General features: G+C 40.7%; 1 long non-coding RNA gene across 1 annotated transcript; it reads right to left on the bottom strand.

Moving 5' to 3' along the window:
- Positions 1 to 8,380: 8,380 nt before the first annotated feature.
- On the bottom strand, positions 8,381 to 13,026 carry LOC131491872 (uncharacterized). Its single transcript, XR_009251696.1, has 4 exons — positions 12,927 to 13,026; positions 11,757 to 11,919; positions 9,161 to 9,330; positions 8,381 to 8,461 (listed from the first exon to the last, which is right to left on the bottom strand). It is a non-coding gene; the product is annotated as an uncharacterized LOC131491872 (long non-coding RNA).
- Positions 13,027 to 19,314: the final 6,288 nt, after the last annotated feature.

The following is a 19,314-nucleotide window of genomic DNA, read 5'->3' as shown; positions in this document are numbered from 1 at the left end:
GATAAAAGGTACAGCAGACGACATACGGTCAATGCAATGGTAATATCACTGTGTGGTAACAGAGGGTAGTACACTTGTGATGAGCACAGCATAATGTAGAGACTTGTTGAATCATTATGCTGTATATGTGAAAATAATGTAATATTGTAGGTCAACTATACTTCAATAAAATAAATTAAATAAATAATGAGATCTACTTACTTGGGGAAAAAGAAAGAGTCAAAGTCCTAGGCTGGCATGCCCAACTGGATCAACCTTGGGTCACATTTCTAGGGGCAACAGCTCCCTCACCCAGATACCATACATACACATGAATGCCCAGCGGGCTTCTGCTAGGTGTTTCAGCCTGCAGTCTCAGAGAATCTCTGGGGTAGGGAGTGAGAGGCATGTGGCACAGGGCCTGGGTGAGGTGCAGTCAGACTGTACCTGCAGGAAGCTGGTCGAAGTCCACACGCATCTGGTCATCTGATTCTACGGTGGCCATGGAGGCCAAGAAGATTTAAAGTATAAACAAGAATGTGGTTTTTTCACATACTCCAATATTAACATCAGTGACACTGGGTTTTTTCAAAATATGGCAAGATCACAGGAAGCCTTATCGGATTGTATTGACCCTTTCAACAATTAAAAACTGTAACTCTAGGGACACCTGGGTGGCTCAGTTGGTTAAGGATCAGACTTCAGCTCAGGTCATGATCTGACAGTTCATGGGTTTGAGTCCCGCATCGGGCTCTGAGCTGTCAGCACAGCTGATCTGCTTCAGATTCTGTGTCTCCCTCTCTCTCTGCCTCTCCCCAACTCATGCTCTGTCTCTGTCTCTCTCTTTCTTGAAAATGAATAAACATTAAAAATTTTTTAAAAAACCCATAACTCTAAGCAATAGATTCCACATCAGTTTCATAGGCATTAACAATAAAACAATTAGAAAATGAATATGAGTCAGAGGAAGAAAATGAAAATCATCACTGGTAAATATCTTTTCATAGAAATAAAAGCCATTCTACAACATCATTTTTCTGACTCCATTTAAGCTATTAAAGTTCGGCTAAATATGATTTGCAGGCAAAATACAATGCTTTAATGGTCAGTAGATTGCTAGCTATAACTCTTAAAACTGTTGATTACAGTAACAGCCAAAGTAATGTTTCTAAGAGCAGAAATAAAATTCATAGAAAAAAAAAAACTTCCTGACTAAGTAGCTAATTGAGCAGAGTTTTAATGATCTTCTCTCAAGATAGTCTCAAAGGCCATGCTTGCATAATTATTCATGTTAACTCCACACTAACCCAAGAAATCCTATACCACAGAAAGGTCACTAAGGAATGAAAGGGAAAAAATAAAGAATTGATGGCAAACAGCGACACGATCAGTTACTATACTCAGTCAGATGATTAAATCTCAGCTGCCTGCGCAAGCTAAGTCTCAAATAAACATTTGTTGACTGATGAGTGAATGACTGAGAAAGTCAAAAGGAAAACCATGACCTGTTTTTGGCTGCACAGCTTGAAAAATTCAAGGGAAAAGGAGAGAAAAGAATTTGGTTTCAGTATTTCTCTATCAGACTATGGTGGAAAGTTAATACATGGGACCCTATACATATGTGCTCCGTTTTGAACTTTATTTTTTAATATATTTTTAAATGTTTGTTTGTTTGTTTATTTATTTAGAGAATTCACATGAGCAGGGTAGGGGGAGAGAGAGAGAGAGAGAGAGAGAGAGAGAGAGAGAGAGAGAGAGAGAGAGAATCCCAAGCAGGCTCCACGCTGACAGCGCATGGGGCTCGATGTAGGGCTCAATCTCATGAAGCATGAGATCATGATGACCTGAGCCAAAACCGAGAGTGGGACGCTTAACTGACTAAGCCAGGAGCTCCTGTTTTCACCTTTAAAATAAAAACTGATTTTTCTTAACTGCAACAATATCAATCGTAATGAGTTTACCAGAAACTGAAGCACAAGACAAGGCATATCTATAAGGGAAGCTTGTAGAAATGGCGGGGTCTCCTGTTCAAGTGCATCTTTGGAAGCACTTTGTCTTTTAGACAAACCATGGCAAATTAGTCATGCAAATTGGTCATAGAGGATGATGATACTCTACAGAAGTGTACACGCACTGGGGATATCGGATCCCCAAATAATATAAATTCAAAAACCTTACGTTGGAAGGAGTCTTAGAACTTAATCATCTCAATGACCCCACTGAAGAATCAGCTTAATATACAACCCCTAGAAAATGGTACTCACAGAAGTCTCTGGCAGAACGAAAATGTATGTAAGGGTTAAGCAAGATCAAAAGATCTTGAGCACATACAAGTAAAGCTCTTTTCCCATTTTCCCTGAGGAACCCAGCAGAAAATAGTTACAGGAATGAGATTCACAGTGAAAGATTTTTAAAGAAAATTGGAACACCATTCAGCCTTGAGAAAAGACAATGACAGTGAACTTCAAGATTTTTTTTTTTTTCTCTCAGGGTATGATCCGTTTCTAAATACCCACAGAAGGCCACAAAAGGAAAATTTTTAAATGATAAGCCATTTCATTCTTTTTATTCTATTTAAATTATAAAGCAGAAAAATGTCCTAAGAGGGAAAAAATCCTGAAGGTATGTGGCTAAACTCACTCATTCTGTGGAGATATTGGAAAAACAGCCAGATTTCAGTATAGCCTAAAGGCAAGAATAGCTGGACCACCTCCAAGACCCCATCAGTCTAGTATCAAAAACATCAGTGCTCTCATCAAGTCTTTCATGTGCCTCAGAAGAATTCAGGAAGTTCAGTGACTTTGGAGGTCAAAGTTAAGGAGTCCAAGAATTCTATCTATAGCATTGCCAAGAACCTCAGAGTTTATGAATGTTTTTTAAAGATGGTTGAACAACTTCATGAGGGACAGAGAAAAAGAGAATACATTAGTGAAGACTCAAGTTCTTTCAAAACTTTTCTGGAGGGGCACCTGGGTGGCTCAGTTGGTTAAGCATCCAACTTCGGCTCAGATCATGTTCTCATAGGCCGTGAGTTCGAGCCCCATATTGGGCTCTGTGCTGACAGCTCAGAGCCTGGAGCCTCCTTTGGATTCTGTGTCTCCCTCTCTCTCTGACCCTCTCCTATTCACACTCTGCTTCTCTCTCTCTCATATAAATAAACATTAAAAAGAATTAAAAAACCTTTCTGTAAACATTTGTATTCCTTTCCATTAGGTCTGAGGCTTGATTTCAACATATCTCCAAAATAATAAATAAGCTCATTACTGTTTCCAGGATGCTGGAAGAAGACACGAGATCTCTGGGTTAGAGACAAAGGACTTTACTCATGGCAAAGCATGCAGTATGAGCATTAGTATTTGGCACTAGTCACTTGTCTCCCAAATCCTACAGAAGGACAGAGGTCCCAGAGGGACTGCTGCACACATTGGTGGCACTAAAGGCAAGGAACACAGAACTTGTGGAACTCATCATTCCATTGGAAGCAAGCCTCCACTCTGTCCCAGAGGCAGACATTACTTATCTCTCAAGGCTGCTGAGTGCAAACACAGTCCTGAGAAATGGCCTGGGTATAAAGTGATGTTGGCCTTGCATTCTTGGGCTACTCAGCAAGATGTTTAGGAGTACAGGATAACTACGGACACTATGTCTCCCATTATTTCCTCTCACTATCCCATTCTCTTACCTAACCCTCCTTTCTCTCCTAAAACTGTGAGGCAAAGGAAATACCAGTGAATGGACTCAGACCCTTCCCCCAGCCTAGCTCATCACATCTTTAAGGTCTATGGCCTGAAGACAACTCCTCAAACTCAGTTTCTTACACCATTTCAGATTCTGAGGACCAGTATCATTCTCTGTTGGTTTCCTTAAAGACTAGCTTTCTACGGCTTTAATATGCCCCCCTTTGGTGTCTAACTTCTATCTCCTTGTTGTCTTGACAGCACTAGAATGATCTTGTACTACACCATATACAGATCCCTCAAAAGATCCATTTTCTCACTCTGTCACTCATCGAGACCCTACATCCATAAGCATTTCTGAGAAAGATGAATTTCAGCAAACAGAACATCGATTTATGAAAGCATTATGGCTCTACTTTGGAATCAACACTGGCCCAATGCATTCCATTTTCTGCAGTTTTATCTTCATAGAAACTGTTCACGATAGCTGCGACCAATAACGTTCACATCTTGGGTCAGGGGAAATTCCCAGCCACCAGTCATAATACAACTCTCCTTCCTTTACCCAGGAAAGCATAATAAAAGCAAGTAAAAGTGATGTCATTATAGAGAAATTTTTGAATTCATTCCCGTTTATTTGGTTAGAAAGTAAGTCGCTTTCGGGGCCCCTGGGTGGCTCAGTTGATTAAGCGCTTGACTTTGGCTCAGGTCATGATCTCACAGTTCATGGGTTCCAGTACCGCACCGGGCTCTCTGTTGTCAGTAAAGAGCCTGCTTTGGATCCTATGTCTCCCCCTCCCTCCACCTCTCCCCCTGTTTGCATGCACACGCACTCTCTCTCTCAAAAATAAATATTAAAAAAAAAAAAGACCTACTGAAACCTTCAGAGTTTAGCCAACATAAATTTCCATAAAAACATTTCCTGACTGCATTGGTTTTGGTCTATTTTAAGGTTAATTTAATGAAAGTACCAAGAAACTGTAATTGAGATTTTTTAACTCTTAGAAGCATTTCAAATATTGCTAAGAGAAGAATTTGATTCTATGAGCTTTATGACACACACCCACGTGCACAACCACACAAACACACAGAACATTGTCTTGTGTAACTCTTACACTTGAAAGAGAGTCAGGTTTTTTTCTTTTCTTCTTTCTGTTATTTTTTAAATGTTAATTCATTTTTTTTTCATTTTTTTAACATTTATTCATTTTTGAGAGACAGATCGTGAGTGGGGGAGGGGCAGAGAGAGAGGGAGACACAGAATCTGAAGGAGGCTCCAGGCTCTGAGCTGTCAGCACAGAGCCTAATGTGGGGCTCGAACTCACAAACCGTGAGATCACGACCTGAGCTGAAGTCGGATGCTTAATCAACTGAGCCACCCAGGCACCCCTAACATTTATTCATTTTTGAGAGACAGAGAGAGAGAGAGAGAGAGAGAGAGAAAGAGAGAGAGACAGCACGAGCAGGCAGAGAGAGAGGGACACACAAAATCCAAAGCAGGCTCTAGACTCTGAGCTGTCAGCACAGAATCTGACACAGGCCGAAACCACAAACTGTGAGAGAGTCAGTTTATCACATTTGCTTGGCTTCTTCACTAACCAGATATTTGTGCCATGCCTTGGGGCGGGGGGGGGTGGTGGGCAGAGGAGGGGCAACCCCAGGGGCGGGACTTCTTCCATAGTCCTTTTGAAAAAAGTTAATTCGGCAAATGACAGGTCCACCATTTCTCCTACATCCATATTGGGAAGCTCCCAAGTGTAGTCACACATCTACCAAAGAGGGGGTTGGTCCCTATGCACAGAGGCACGAGGTATGGAGGCCAACTTGCTATCTCTGCTTCTCCCTTCCTCTCAATATCTAATGCTCTTTGATCTCTCTGATTTTAATATTCTCAGATCACACTCACTGTTTATGGGTCATGTAGAGGTAGGAGGGACAATCAGGAGCATTCCCATGGGAAGAGCCTCCTACTGTGGGGGTTCCAGAGGTCTCTGCCCCCATTTCTCAGTATCTCACCACATGTGGGCGCCATGCTAAGTGTTCCGACAGTTTACATACCTTTCGTTATCACAATAGTCCCCTGAATGTTCTCTAATAGTTGAGGAATCGGATGCAGAGAGGGTGTAAATGCCTCGCCCAGGGACCCAAGTGTCAGGCTCCAGAGCCCATGCTCTGTCCATGGACTGTGCTATAAAAGATCCAAAGGTGATCTTGAAGCCATTTTCTAGAACTTGAACTGTTACCTCTGGGAGGTCATTGTCCCTTTGCTCCTTCTGCTAAGGCTCAAACAAAAGAACGTGAGCGCAAACTACACGGCAAGAAAATTCGGGTAGACATGATAATAACGACACACTGAAACAAGGAGCTGGGAAACCAGCGACACTCCATCTTTAAGAGCACCTATAGAGGCAACAGCAACTGCCCATCTTTAGTTGTTTAGAGAAGACACAGGAGATCCTTCTTCTTTCAAGGTCAACTGATCCAAAGGGGAAAACTGAATCAAGGGAATACTAATTTATAAGATTTAAGGTACTGGTTCTTCTGTGCCAGATTTTATTCCAGGGCTTTTCATTAGGGAATAAAACGAAGATCAGAAAAAAGCGAAGCACAATTTTTTCCTTGGAAAAGTAAACACTCTCCTCAAACTATTTTTTTAAGTTACAAACCATAAACCTCTATTTCACTAATTCTTTAGCTCTATGGGCAGTTAAAAAACTGTGCGGAGGGGTGGGCGAAGAAAGTGAAAATAATAAAAGCGATGCAAGGGTACAGCAGTGGAGAGGAGGGAGTAAGGAGAATATAGGAATAAAGGAGAAACACATTTAAAGGGGAGAAAGGAAGAGAGAAAGACTCAGAAGGAGAGAACGGGAGAAAAAATGGAGAAGCAAACTAATGAAGAGAGAAGACAAAGGAAAGGAAACCATGGTAAGATGATTTTTTTTTTAAGTTTATTTTTTTATTGTAGGAGAGAGAGAGAGTGAGCAGGTGAGGGGCAGAGAGAGAAGGAGAGAGAAAGAATCGCAAGCATGTTCCGCGCCATCAGCACACAGCCAGACGCGGGGCTCCAACTCACGAACCATGAGATCATAACCTGAGCCGAAACCAAGAGTCGGACACATAACTGACTGAGCCACCCAAGTGCACCAGAACACCATAGTAAGATTATTTTTACTTCACACTCTGCTGTTCAGTAAATGTCAATGGCTTATTTCCTTCTACAATGCCTCGTTAACTGCTTAACCATTGTTCACAGGTCTCTAATGTCTCTTATTCAGTTTTCAGAGTCTTGGCACAAACTGATCTAACTACAGCAGCTATTTGGAAAAAAATATTGTTCGGACCACTCGCAGGGAGCCAGGGACTATCATTTTCATACTGAACAAAATCAAAATGAAAGACAAACTGACCAAGTCTGAAGCAACTTCAATGCTACATGAGGAAGCGAACTGGATTACACAGTTTACGCTTCGGTTCAATGCCAAAAAATAAAATTAAGTTAAAGCCATCAAGAAGCATAATATACTTGTGACGCATTCTCACATAAAAGCATACTCTTGGCTGGATTCTAGACTTCCTCCCTTTGCTACGTCTGTTCCTCAAGCTAGTCAGAGTCTATTTATCATCCTTCTCTGCTCAATAAGTTCTTTTGGCCAGTCTCATCACCTCCTTAACATCTCCAAGGTGTTAACTACATCATAACAGCGACATGGCTCTCCTAGCCTCATTGATCTTGGCTTCCCATTCATTACTATATTCCACCCTAAGTCAAGGTACTGAGGAATAGTAGCACACTTTTTTTTTTAATTTTTTTTTTAACGTTTATTTATTTTTGAGACAGAGAGAGACAGAGCATGAATAGGGGAGGGGCAGAGAGAGAGAGGGAGACACAGAATCTGAAACAGGCTCCAGGCTCCGAGCTGTCAGCACAGAGCCTGACGCGGGGCTCAAACTCACGGACCGTGAGATCGTGACCTGAGCCGAAGTCGGACGCTTAACCGACTGAGCCACCCAGGCGCCCCAGTAGCACACTTTTTAAGTTCAGTGGAAAATTCAGTCCAAGATCAGTCCAAGTACATCTCTGCAGGCAAGTTTACAGATTTGTATGACACAAAATGGAATTTTGGAAGCGGAGTCGAGATGTTGTGGAACAGTCAGGAAGTCACCAGATGTTACTGTTACAGAGACTATAAAATGCTTTCTTCTAAATGTGCATGTGATTAGATCTTGGGGGAGCTACTCTATCATTATAGTAATGGTTTTTTTTTTTTTTTTTCTTACAAAGTTGCATTTTTCCTACTCAAAGTCTCTTTTGACTAAATGAATTTCATATGTGTAATCAAAGCATTATGCATGTCATTGTACTTGGAGCTAATTTGAGCAATTTTTGTTAAAATTTGCCCACATGGTAAAGCACTCTTTGAAAACAATCTCATGAAAGAGACTTTTTAAAGTTATTATTTCAAACATAACCATGCATCTTTACTTCAGCTTCAGTATTTTTGCTCTTCAACCAAATGGGCATCCTTAGACACAACATGTTTTTACATCACTGTGGGAATGACATTTTGGTTCTTAAGCAGTAACCAGAAGGTTGTATATTACACTACAAGAAAATTTTAAAACTTCAAAAACTCCTAGAAGTAAATAAATTTTTAAAATATTATTAATAGGGAAAAATTGAAAATAACTTCAAAAGTATTCATTCATTCACTCAATGAGTGCCTACCTTGTGCTAGCTCTGTTCTAGGCACAGGAAAACCACAGGACAGGGTTTAGAACAGTCCCCATCTCATGAAGCTCTCATCCTAGAGGAATAGGAAATTGGTTACATAAATTTTGGTGTATTCAAAGAGTAGAATACTGTATGATCCTATTAATGATGTGGTACAAATATATTTATTAATTAAAGCGACATTCATAGCGTAGTAAATACATAGATAACAGATGATTACGATGTGATGATTTTTATTTAATATATATAGTAACATACGAGGTAACAATTATTTGTGAGAATTCTTGGTATCAAAGTTGTGGTTACAGAAAAATTATTCGAATTTTACTATAGGTTCTAAATACTTCACATAAATGATTTTCTCTTATCCTCAGTCCAACTTTGTGCGGAACTTGGGGTTAATATCATATTAAGTCCATTTTTAAAACAAGAGAATGAGGATTGAGGCACAGAGAGATTAATTAGCTTGCCTAAAACCACACAGCTTGCTGGGATTTAAACCCAGGAAGTTTGGCTCTGGAGATGTGCAGTTTGAACAACGTGCTATCTTGACTCACGTGTGCTTAGGCTCATACTGTGTGAGTTCAAGTCCAGGCTAAGCTATTTGTCAGTCATAGGATCTTGATCACATTATTTAACCTCCCTAAGCCTTCACATCTTCCATTCTGAAATGCAGAAAACAGTAGCCACCCTATCACATACTGTTAACATGTGGATTCGGTGAGAAAATCTGTGTAATCCCTGGCACACAGGAAGTACTCAAAAAAATTACCTTCATCATCTTCATTACCATCATCTTCAAATTCGGGGGGAATAGATGCCCAAATATTAACAGCGGTACTCTCTAGAAGGTATAATCACAGAAGAGCTTCCTTTTCTTCTTTTCATTTAACAGCACTTCCTACTTTCTCCATAATATATATGTATTGTGTGGTTCACAAACTATGGGATATAAAGTAAAATTCACATTTCTCAATTGCTGCATGCAACAAACATAATCATTTCTATAGAGATAGACACAATGCTAACAATGCTAAACTTTCACGGAACACATTCCATTTATCAGGCAGCACTTGGGTTGAGGAAAACATAAACATGAATAAGACATACAGCAAGCTCTGACAGATCTTACATTTTAATAGGCAGGGAAAATAGTATAAAGGGAGAAGTGTCAAGACATCAAGGGAGTATTTTAAGAGAGACACGCATACAATGTTATACGAGGCCATCAGAGACTGGAACCTGCCCAGGAAGCAAGAGAAGAATTCACACTGAAGTGGATGGAAGTGTGAGGCACAGGGATCAGGAAACATGTCCCCCAACTTCTCACAGGAAAAAACAGATTATAACTATAATATGAGAGAAGTGTCAAAAGTAACAAAAATCAGCTGCATAAACTATGGGCTGTATGTAAGTCACAGTTCTATTTATAAGGGACTTAAAATCTACCAGTGCCATATCTAAGCACTCTGTGCACCCCCCTGGCAATCACATCACCTCTCAGCATGACTACAGTTGAGCCTTTAGCCTAAGTCCTAAAAATGAGTAGGAACTTTCTAAGTGGATAAGTTGGGCTGGGAGCATGGGAGACTTTTCTGGACAAATTAACTGAAGGTGCCTGACCCCTGGGAGGTGTCCATATATGAGGAGGACTGATAGGAAGAAAGATGATAGGTCTTATTTGAATTCCCAGAAAGCCATGGGTGAGAGAAAAGGGGGGCTGGCAAGACAGAAGAGTCCTCATGGGGACATGAGCAGGTAGATCATAGATGGGCATGTTTCATTCTCATGCCCTACCACTCCCTGAGAGAGCAGTATTGACCAGAAACTCTCCCTCTGATCAAAAAAAGTGAAAATCTAAAGATAAAGCGTGATTACCAGTGGAGCAAACTGATTTTGGATGTTACTTGGATCCTGTGGCTCATATATTGTTATTCTTTCAATTCCTGAAGAGATGTTTATTTTTTTTTTTAAAGACAAATAAAACTCTCACACTATCTTAACAAATTAAACATAAAATCTCCAAGGTTGTCAACTGGGAGAGTTTCTCAACATAAGGGCAAACGTTGGAACTACATCAATGACTTAATACAAATCACTATGATAAATGGGAACACTTCCAAAAGTAAAACATGTAGAAGTCCTGAACAGGTAATTTACACACACACACACACACACACACACACACACACACACACACACACAAAGTATAAATGTGTAATAAACATAAAAAGATTAGGATTTTCCTCAGTAATAGAAGAAATGTAAATTAAAACAATAATAGAGGTGTCTGGGTGGCCATCAGTTAAGTGTTTAGCTCTTTGATTTTGGTTCAGGTCATGATCTCACAGTTTGTAAGTTCAAGCCCTGCACCAGGCTCTATGCTGACAGGATGGAGCCTGCTTGGGATTCTCTCATTCATTCTCTCTCTCTCTCCCTCTCTCTCCCTCTCTCTCCAAATAAATAAATAAACAAACAAAAACAGTGAAGTACCACTGTTTTTTCTATGAAATTGAAAAATACTTTAAAAATTGTAAGAGCCAATGGTAGTATTAAGGGAAATTTACAGAATAGTTTGATAATAGGTGTAAAAAATGCATACACTTTGACCCAACAATTTCACTTCTAGGAATGTATTATAAGGAAATTAATAAGGATATACATAAAAATTTATGGCAAAGATATTCACTATAAAATTATTTTTTTCAAAAAAGAATATTTATAGGGCTCCCAGGTGGCTCAGTTGGTTAAACATCCAACTCTTGATTTCGGCTCAAGTCATGATCTCACAGTTCATGAGATCAAGCCCCACATCATGCTTGGTACTGACAGCATGACGCCTGCTTGGGATTCTCTCTCCCTCTCTCTCTGCCCCTCCCCTGCTTATTCTCTCTCTCCCTCAAAGTAAATAAATTTTAAAAGAAAATAATATTTAGAAACAATTTAAATGTCCAATAATCAGTGACGAATGAACTGAATAAATTATATTATCTTTAACTTTTTCCTTTCAAATAATTTTAGACTTACCAAAAAATTGTTTAACAGAACAAAGAGGTCTTTATAATAACTTTGAAACAAATTCTGGGGGTGTCTGGGTGGTTCATTCGGTTAAGCACTCAACTCTTGATTTTGGCTCAGGTCACACAATCTTATGGTTCTGGTTCACGAGTTTGTGCTCTGTGCTAACAATACGGAGCACACTTGGGATTCTCGGTCTCCTCCCTCTCTGCCCTTCTCTCTCTCTCTCTCTCTCTTTCTCTTTCTCAAAAATAAACTTAAAAAAAAAAAGCAAATTCAGACTAAATTTCTAGTGCCTAGAAAGGCGTTTTGGTTGGAGATTTCTAAATGGCCAAGGGGAATCTACCTACCAATTCTGGGTCATTTTTGTGGGAAGAGTGTGGATGAAGTGCACTTCTGACATGCTCAGAAACCCAATGGTCATATTGACTTTGTCCACGCTAGTGTAAGGCCGTGAACTCCCGTACTGCTGATGGCTTCGTTATAAAATAGTCATACTGTAGGTGTTGCTGCCTGTAGAGGAAAGTTGGGGAAACATAAATGATCAAACAATGTTCAGATAAAGATTTGGAAAAGTACAAACCAGTGAAATTGACAACCGATGCCCAGGAAAATTCTAGAATTGACTATCGCTGAGAATTTGGACAATTTTATTTAAAAAGATAGCACCACTGTGAGTCAACATGGACTAACAAAAATGAATCAGTCCAGATAAACCTCTTTGACTTTTGACAGAGGGCCTCAAGAGTCATAGAACAAGAAACTATCAGTTACACTAAATCTAGATCTCATCGAAGAATTTTGTCTTTCTTTATATCTGTGACCAGCAGCAAATTTGCTCATTGACTTATTAAAGCATTTATAATTTATTAAATGTATTTGTGTCAACATAGCCCACTCTCATCTTTTTATTCCTTACACAATGTGCAGACACAGTAGGTACTCGATAAATGCTTGCTAAGTTAATGAGTAAATGATGCTACGTATTAATTTTTGTTGGCAATTTTAGTGAATGCTTCAATGGAAGGTTAGTTTTAGAGAAAAGGTCCTAAAAGATAATTGTGAACAAAGGGCTCTGATTTCCTTTAGTAGTGGAAGGGGAAATTGAGTTTTCCTCTCTAGGTCCTAGATGAGAAAAAAATATATTTCAGACTGGGTCAGATGAGGGGAGGAATCTGTTAGTGCTTATAAAACAAACACTTGGGGTTCCAGTATAGTCAATCAGTCCACAATTACTTGCACCCCTTTTCCAAATCCCAAACCCTGGGAGGTGTTAACCCAGCTCACTGTCCCTAACGTCCTTGGAAGTCAATTTTTCAGGATAATAAGATTTAGTATGATCTGAACTATAACAAGATAGTAAGGGACATGAATAAGGGAGAAGAGAGGCACGTGATGTGATCAGCTTGGGTCTCAGAAACCTAAAAAAATGTCCTCTCATTTAGATAGCCAGTATGGTTAGCTTTGCCTCATTTGCTTATACTTTTCTAGATTGAAACTAAGTACAAGTATATGTTTACCTTCTGAAATGCTGCCATTTTAATAATTCCAACTCTGTGCCAGAGAACCAAAGTCCTGATTTTCTAACCACCTTGCTGGTGGTTAAATGTTTGTAGGAGTGTTGAGTTTAAAAAAGAAAGGGAAGGGAAGGGAAGGGAAGGGAAGGGAAGGGAAGGGAAGGGAAGGGAAGAACAGATTTCAGGTCTTTAAATGAAAGGAAACAGCTAATCTTCTTAAATGTTTCAGTTAGAACATAAATTACAGGTAACTCCCACCATAAACACAGCTGCACTATCACGTCTTGTGACATTAAAGACAAACACTCTTCTGTCAGGATCTCAGGAAAAGCAGAAGTCTGCCTTTGTGGGGAGCAAATTAAAACAGTTCTGTTGGCATCCCCAAAATGCAGTGTGTTTGAAGATGTGGGCAAACAACTCCTCCCTCCCATCCACTCTCTCTCTGGCTTTGAGATAAGTAGAAACATTTCCTTTAAACAGCTTCTACATGAAAGGCAAGGCTTTCCAGCTGGAATGAGAGCCTATGTGTCAATGACAAACACATGCACTGAATGTCAACAACACAACAGTTTGAAACATTACAGGAAGCGCCTTGAATGACTCTGTTCACTGTAGGCCTGACTGGCCATGCTGTTGAGATATAATTATAAAGGGCCCACAGGCACAGCTCCAGAGCTGGGCCCCATACGAGCAGAGGCTGGGCTGAGCTAGTATAAAGGGGCAGCTGACAAAGTAACTCATTCTTGAATACCTCAGATAATCTCAGTGTCACTGAGACAGTTTCAAAGCACCTAAGGTAAATTAAAATTAAAATGAGGCCATTTTGTATTGATTTTTTTAAATAGAACTATGGCTTTGACCTCTCTAAATGCAATGGCCAGAAATAGAAAGAGGAAGGGAGAAAAGAAGAAAGCAGAAGAGCTAATCCTACCAAATCTTGGGCTAGAATCACAGAATGTTAGATCTAAATAGAACATTAATGGTATAATTCAGTGGTTCTCAAGCCTCGTTGCATCTCAAAATTACCTGAAGAGATTAGGAAGAGTGAGACAGATACATAGACACATAGACACACAGACAGACATTCCTCCCATTCCCCACCCCCAAGAATCTGATGGACTTGAACTAGGGTAGGGTTAGGGCATAGGTATAGTTTAAGCTCTTGGGCAGAGAATTCGCTAGTAAATTCAGGGCGGATAAACAGTGATTACACAAAAAAAGTGTGTTCAGGGCTAGGATACCGAGGTTTCGGATGCTACAGAATCACAGACAAGGTATCACAGGCTAGAAGGAAGTTGTGATAGGCTGCTTAAATTGACCTTTAGGAAAGATGTCAAGGAAAAGAGAGGCAGAAATAAAACCGTACAGGTAGACAAGGCTATATGGCATGCTAAGGAGTTTGGTGATTATCCAAAGACATTTGGAAGCCGGTGCGAGACTTTAAACATGGAATGTCATGGACATCTGTTGTGTTTGCCTGCCAAGGCTCCCTCTTCCTCCCTGGCTAACAAGGGAACCCATTCACGGGGTTTGGGTGGGGCTGACTCCATCCTCCACACCACAGGGATGGATGGGTAACCCAGGTCAGCCCAACGAAAGGCCCCCGTGACTGTGGCATCAGTGATTGAGTCATCGATAGGCCTGTGGTCTTCCTTGGGACCATGTTGCCAAAACCGTGTGGGAAGATGTTCTGTTTCTGCCTGGTCGTGCCGCTGGTAGAATCTGAGTCCTGGCCTGCCAGTGACCAACATACCCAGCAGTGGGTATATCTGAAACTCTAGGTCCAGCCGGGGCTCCCATCAAACTCCTATCTTTGGATTTCCCAGTGAGATGCGCCAACAAATTTCCTGATTTGCTTAATGTAGTTTAAGTTTCACTCGCCCGCAAACAAACAAAAAACCTGACTAACGTAGGAGCATTATTGGGAGTTAGAAAAACCGAGCCAACTGCAGGGTAGAGAATGACATACCATTTCAGAGGCCACCTCAGTAATGCAGGCCGGACCTAGGCCATGAAGATGGTGAGGAGGAGATGAAAGACAGAGAGACAGAAGGGGAGAAGGGCCTCACCATGATGTTGGGAAGGTGATTGATGGCAAAAGAAAAAGAGAATCACCAGATTTATGCAAATATTCATGGAATGGTTACTGTGCATAAAATGGGACAAATACCTCAGGAGGAAGTTGTGAGAATCCAACGAGTTGACACATATAAAGAACAGGCCTCCATTGCTGCCAGTAACCAGGGTCAGTGTAAGAGCTAACTTGAGTTATGATAGCTACATTTTGATGCCTTTGGTTCTGCAGGCAGTTTCCCAGTCACTTTCTATTCCAGTATTGCTTGATGCATTTTGAGGTATCCTGCAAAAAAAAGTTACAAAAATAGGAATTGATCTAATGAATATTTCAGGAAGAAACTCTTTTCCAAATCTGTCAGCAAGCCCATCTCCTTATATATGATGATGTGATATTCATAATGACTTCATAATTTAGAAGAAACACATTCTATTGAGAACTACTTGCTTTTAAAGACAATTTCAGGGTGGTGCCTGGGTGGCTCAGTCGGTTAAGCATTCAACTTCGGCTCAGGTCGTGGGCTCACGGTTCATGGGTTCAAGCCCCGCGTCAGGTCCTGTGCTGACAGCTCAGGGCCTGGAACCTGCTTCAGATTCTGTGTCTCCCCCCTCTCTCTGCTCCTCCCCTGCTCATGCTCTGTCTCTCTCTCTCTCTCAAAAATAAATAAACATTAAAAAAAATTTTAAAGACAGTTTCATTAACTTAAGCTACTATAAAGTAATACCCAGGGCTAAAAGAATCAGGTTCAGTAAAAATAAATGATGTGCTGCTAGAGATTCTTGTAGACCTCATTTCAAAAATATGAAAAGGGGGGCACCTGGATGGCTTAGTCGGTTGGGCATCTAACTCTTGATCTTGGCTCAGGTCATGATCTCATGATTTGTAAATTCAACCCCCCACTGACAGCATGGAGCCTGCTTGGGATTCTGTCTCTCTCCCTCTCTCTGCCCCTTCCCCCCTTGCGCACTCTCTCTCTCTCTCTGAAAATAAATAAATAAACTTTAAAAAAAGAAAAGGAAAACCATTCGTGCCTGCTCTTAGATGAATTTGCTAACAGAAGATTAATGGACAGAAGTATTGGAAATTCATAAAGAATAAAGACAGTTTGATTTCAGTGAAATACCAGCAATTAGGTATAATTGACACAAGTAGAAAGCCTAATACAATGCCTCAGAGAGACCCCAAGAGATCTAAGACCATGTACCAAGGGGATCAATGTACCAAGGTATCAATATTGTACCAAGGTATCAATACTGGGCCCCTAAAACCAAACAACCAGTTTTATTTTTTTAAATATCTATGTTTATTTATTTTTTAGAGAGAGACAGAGTATGAGTGAGGGAGGGACAGAGAGAAAGGGAGACGCAGAATCTGAAGCAGCCTCAGGCTCTGGGCTGTCAGCACAGAGCCTGACGCGGGGCTCGAACCCACGAACCACGAGATCATAAGCTGTGCCAAAGTCGGACGCTTAACCAACTGGGCCACCCAGGCGCCCCACACCTCCAGTTGGAGAAACGAGTTCCTACAAGCTCAGTAGGCTCACTGTATTGTTCAAGGCAAGTGAAGAAGTCACTGGGAGACTGGCAGAGATCACGAACACTGCAACATGGTACACATTGGCAAGAAATGTTTCTTCAACATAAAGCAAGACAGCTTCAGCTCCGTGCTTGCTCATCGGCGTACAGTGCTCAGTGTTATTTATGCAGGAAAATCCAAAAAAAAAAGTTATTCTCCTATCTATTTTGCCCCATGCCTCCTGTTATTCAGTAAGATATGTCAGCCACCTCTGGGTGTGCACCAAAACATTTCTTCACAAGGTACTGATGTACACCAAAAACAACAACAACAAAAAACAAATAAACAGAAAAACTCTATTTCAGCTGGATCTGTCAGGTTTGTGTCATACAGACACAGACAGATGTTTCCACATGGGGACATTGGATATTATTTCTTGACTAGTTTCATTATCTCTTTTTCATCGTTGCATGGCATTTAAATGTTGTCGCCCTTCTATTGATTTTAGCTTCCGCATGCAACGATCATGGACCAGAATCCTTCACCAGGTTCAGAAAAACCCAGACCCAGACAACCATAAGATAGCCTAGTCCCACCATGGGTTAGGGCAGGAATCCCTCCCACATCCTCGTCGAGTGATTCCTCTGCCTCTGGTTACCACTTCCAAGGGTGGGAAACAATCCTACCCATGCTACATTCTGAGGCATCTTTTCACATTTTCCCTTTTGTAGAAGAAGTCCTATCCCTTACGATACTACTTTCTGAGGAATATTTCTTCTCTCTATAAGCTACCAAGTAAAGAGGTACTCTTCAAATCCCCTAGGCTGGAGGCCAGCTTGCTGTTGTTACAGGTATGATTTTTGAGATGCAGGCAGATAACGCTCAGATTGCTAAAGCAGAGCTTCGCAATCCCCCCCTCCCGAGAATCAAATGAAAGAGTTCTCGGAAGCTTTCTCTACAAATGCCCTCCGTGAAGTACAAAAATACTGCCTATTTCTGTAGCTGCTCCCACTCTCCCTACCCTGAAATTTCTTGTCTACATCTACTTAGTCCTGCTATCTCAGAGCCAAAGTCAGTAAAGGTTCCTCTTCACTACAGATTCTACAGAGAAACACTGATGCTGAATAATTTTCATCTTGATTCACATACTATGCATAGAGGCATCAGTTTTTAGTTAGAGTCAGGGATGATTCAATAATCACCTAAGGCTTTTGTTCTTAAACGTCTGTGGAGCCCTTTGAGAAATGCACGAAAGCTATGGCTCCTCTCGCCAGAAAAAAAAAAAAAAAAAGTATAGATCTTACATGTAAAATTTCAGAGTCAAAGGACACCCACTGGGGGAAGTCCTATGGGTAAGAATGTTAATCCAGGCCAAGCTTTACCCCTGAGAGGTAAGAAAAATAAGAAACATAAAGACAAATTACTGGGGTGCCTGGGTGGCTTAGTTGGTTAAGTGTCCAGCTTTTGATTTCAGCTTAGGTCATGATCTCACACTTCATGAGATCAAGCCCCCCACTGGGTTCTATGCTGACAGCACAGAGCCTGCTTGAGATTCTCTCTCTCCCTCCCTCTCTCTCTGCCCCTGCCCTGCACACTCTCTCTCTTTCTCACTCTGTCTCAAAATAAATAAACATTTAAAAAAAGACAAATTACTTGTCCAAGATCTTAACACTTAATAGTGGCAAGGCTTGCATTACACTCAGGGTCTCCTGATTGATTCCTGGTCTGGTGCCCTTTCTACCACCTCATGTTCTTGCTTATGTTGGAGGATAAAATGTTATTAAAAATTGGGCAGAAAGTGGAACTGTGATTCAGTTGCATCAAAGGCCTCGGCCAAACCCTGTAAGGAACTCTGGAACCAGGGTCACCATTCATAGTTGTCCTCACTTGAGGCAGGGGTGGAGGGTAAGATAGGTAGCCTAGACCCCTATCTTCCATATCAATAGATATGAGCTGCCTAGAAGACACGTGACCTTGGACTAGGAAGAACTCTTCATGGCCTCGGTTGAGAATTGCCAGCCATCAATACTCCCAGCAGGACAGTGGAATGAGAACCTCTGTTCTAGGGAGGGGGGATTCTGGGCAGGACACCATCACTTCCGCTGCAGTGGGCTTGGAAACATTTGCAACTAGCCTCCTATTTCTTTTCAAACAACCCTCAAAATTTCAGGGTAACATTTCCTCTCTCCCTTTTCTTCTCATAGAACTATAATCAGCCCATGGACCATCAAGATCAGGAGAAAAAAAAAAGCAACTACAATATCCCAAATATATCTGAACTATGGTTAGGACTCCTCTAAACACTATAATGACAATTGACCTTGACAAAATCAGGGAAGTCCATTTCCAAAAATAGTCTCTGGAGGATCCCAAAAGTAATGGAATGAAATTCATTGAGCAATGCACTGTTTCGCTTTATAGCCTTTCCATTTGTCATACAAATTATAATGAATACTTATTTCTTGATTTACATTTCGGCCTCCACACAATTTGCAGCTCCTGCCATGTTTACATGCACCATCTGGAAGAACTAATGAGCCCAGGAGCACCAGAAATTATAACTTGCTTTGACTAAACCTAGAAGATTTTTACTGGCAATAAAATGATTTTGCTTTTTTTTTCTTTCTGGATTTGAAAGGAGATTAAAACAGGAGTTTCACTGAGTATAGGGCAGAAATATGCAAAGCTAATTTTAATAGAATGAACCTGAAGGCATCTGGCATTACTAATCAATTCAGAATAATTTAGTCATAATAGCAATAGTCTCATGATAGAAAGTCTCTTCTGACACTGAAATTCTTA

This window comes from Neofelis nebulosa, chromosome 12, assembly GCF_028018385.1.
Source record: "Neofelis nebulosa isolate mNeoNeb1 chromosome 12, mNeoNeb1.pri, whole genome shotgun sequence".
Lineage (NCBI taxonomy): Eukaryota > Metazoa > Chordata > Mammalia > Carnivora > Felidae > Neofelis > Neofelis nebulosa.
The sequence above is the reverse complement of the archived record's forward strand: the minus strand, read 5'-3'. Positions and strand labels throughout refer to the sequence as shown.